The following is a 3,314-nucleotide window of genomic DNA, read 5'->3' as shown; positions in this document are numbered from 1 at the left end:
CAAATTTATGGTTTCAATAAAGAAAATTACACTGTGGTCAAAGCCAGGCACAGTCTTGCTGTAATCACAGTACTATATCACTTCAGTGGTCATTAAATTGTCTCCTCTCCACTGTGGTGGCTTCAGAAAACTTTAATGAGTTGAGATTGTTGACGTCTGCTCCCCATGTGTATGTGGTTGTGCACTAGACAGACAAACCCAAGCACACGCATGGACCTTCACACCTTAACTAAGGTCACTAGAAATAGCCTTTTGCTTTTCCTTATGGAAGATGCTGCTATAAAAGTTAATTCTCCACTTGAGCCTTTTACTGAGAAGAGCATTCTGCTAAAACTGAGGAGGCTGCGTGGAATGTCCTGGGTCCTCTGCCCATCGTCACTTCTCCTGTAGATGATTTTAAAAGGATGGTGCAAAATGGCCTGCTGAGAGTGGGCTGGGCAGGGCTAGGTCATGGTTCATGTCACTAGTCTTTGCATACTCATCTACAGCCCAGTGTACTTGACTCTCTCTTTCCCAAATCTTGCTCAATTAGGGACTAAGACTGCCATGTCTTGAGAGGGCCTTGAAAAACGTAGGGCATATAGGATTCATGGTCCCTCTAATGTCATATTAATGACCAATTTCAAGATCATTTTAATATATCAGTCCATTAAACCAAAGTGAGTATTGACATATTTGTGTGCTGTCATATTAATGGTAGGGTTTACAGTCCCCAAATGTCAGCTGTCCATTCCCCAAAACAGATCACTCTCAAAATTCCTGTTGATCAAGCAAAGCTTATTTTGTTAGATTTATTGCAGTATGGGAAACCACCAACTCGAGAGTCACAATGTCTCTGATGGGGGAAGTAAGGGAAAGAGTTTTATCAAGTTTTACAGACTGGGCTGGGTGACTTAAAGGCAGTATTTCAGAAGAGGAACTGGTTGGGGTCGGACAGAGGTTATGACCAATAACTTTGATTGGTGTGCATAGCCAGGTAAGGGTCCAGAAGAAAGTATTGATATTATAAGAGGCTGGTATTGATAGTTAACTATTTCATCAGTCAAGCAACTGTTTTGTACAGCAAGTAGCCATGTTATTTTTGCCTGATCCCAGTATTATTTAGTACAGAAATGAGAAAGTATCTTTGTGCTAGAAACGTTTAGCACAAAAACAAGAAAATATGTTTGATCTGAAATGATACAGGAACACGAAGAGGAAAGTTGTTGGTTTCAATACTAGCAAGCAACATCTTGCATCCTGGATCAGTATGGGGCAGTCCTGGGCCTCTGTACTCATCTAAGATCTGAGGGTGGTGGGACACTACTGATGTTCTGCCATCCTGCTGAGATGTACACATGTACATCTGTCAGAGGTGTGTGGATGCCAGGCCAAACAGGGACATCCCTCTCAATGCTATCCTCCGTCCTCTCTCATCTGTGCTTTGGTTTGTTACTTTGTGGGGCTGTTTTTATGGCTTTACAAAAACTTGAACTGAACATCAAAGTGGGGACTTACAGTGTAGACTAGGAAAAGAAAAAAAAATATTCTATGAGATGAAAAATATGAATTGTGAGAAGAATTGAGGCAGTATTTAGTATAAATCACTGGCAATTATGGACTATAGTTGCATTTTCCACTTGAGTTTCATAGAGTGCTGTGTCCCTAAGAGAAGCCTTCTATGGACCAGAGGCCTGGAGATATGGCCTGCATGCTCTTGAAAGATCCTTAGTGCTACTCAGCATCTTGCTCCTACAGGTTCTCTTATGGAGCCACTGGTGACATTTGCTTGCTAGTGATGCTCAATGTGTGACCACTGAGTCCTTTTAACATTTAATGAATACTCTAGTCCTTCAGAAACCCATTTTAGTAAATGCTGAGCCATATTGATTGTGGAAAGTAGATGAAACTATCTTTGTAGACTAGAAAGACAGTGAAAAGAGAAAAAAAAAAGATAAAAAATGAAAGGGAAATGGACATGGTGATGAGGCAACAAATGAGGACTTTGACATTTAGGAATCAGATTTCCAGCACCACAAGGGCCCTTTAGCTTTATTTTTTAATATTCAACAATCTTTATTTGAAAAATAGTGTCTAAAATAGTACAATTCTAATGCTATCTATCAAACTTCAATAAGAGCAATTTCAGCATCAACTAAAGGACAGTAGCTAAACTGACAATAGGTCCATCAAAAGTGCTTTAAAGGGGGCCGCACCAGCTAATGTTCTGCGGTGCCTCTGGGCGTTCCGGACCTGGCTACAGGGAAAAGAGAATCAAACGGGCAGGTGCTCTGCACTCAAGCCCTCCCATCATGACCTGCCTCGCTCCTGGGGCCCCCAGCAGCCCATGGTGCCCTTGGCACTTCTGGGCCCCTGCCAGCTGTGGGCAGAGCTTCGGGAGCCAAAGGACCTTTCAGGAAAGGTTGGAACTTGGCCTCACAGCTTCTGCCTGTTGGGGTAATTTTCTTTCTAGAGCACCTGGAGTGCTCTTGAGGGGATGCGACTGCCATCCATCCTTCCTGGGCTCTTTTCTCGTGGAAGAGGATCACCTTCTGAAAACTACAAGTGTCTTTCTTGGATTACCTGGGCCGGGTTTTGGGCTATCTTCTTGTAGCAGTTGTGAGTCTTGACACACACCGTTCAAGTACCCATGCACCTTGGGAAGTCTTTGCTTGAGGCCCAGGCAGGAGGCGTCCTCCCACTGAGGCCCCATCATGCATTCTCAGTGCAGTTCAGGCAGAGCGGGAAGCCTCAGCTGCAGCTTCAGGAGTTCCCTCCCTGGCTGTGCCCTTGTCCTGCAGAGAGTCCTGCTCTGGTCAGACTTTGGGCTTGTGTTACGCATTCTTTACTCCTTGGAAATTCTTCCCACAATTGCATGTCTGCTGTTCCAATGTCCCCCTCGGGACATTTGAAGGATGCACCTAAGTCACCATCGTCATCCACACTCTTCAGAGAGACTTGTGACTGGGACGCTGGGGAACCAGCATGTTCTGCTTTCCTGTTCCCCTCCACTGCTAAGTCCTCATCCTCCACGTGGTCTCCACTGCCCTGGAGCAGATGCAGGACCCTCATCGGGGTGTGGGCCAGGGAAGTCAGTAGTTACCTCACTGCAACATTTGTGGCCTGTTTGATTCCTGCCTTGCCCTGCTCTGGCCTTTCCGTCTTCTCCTTCTTTGACTGCAAGCGTTGCTTCAGTCTCACTGTTTCTTGGTTGAGCAGCTCTGCAGGTTGCTGACAGTCAGTGCGGTCATTCAGATCATTTATTCTTTGCTCCTAAAGATCTTCTCCACCATGTGGTGAAGGGTGTAGGATACTCCTTGCATCAGTCACGTATG

The sequence above is a fragment of the Papio anubis genome, chromosome 13, assembly GCF_008728515.1.
Source record: "Papio anubis isolate 15944 chromosome 13, Panubis1.0, whole genome shotgun sequence".
Classification (NCBI taxonomy): domain Eukaryota; kingdom Metazoa; phylum Chordata; class Mammalia; order Primates; family Cercopithecidae; genus Papio; species Papio anubis.
The sequence above is the reverse complement of the archived record's forward strand: the minus strand, read 5'-3'. Positions refer to the sequence as shown.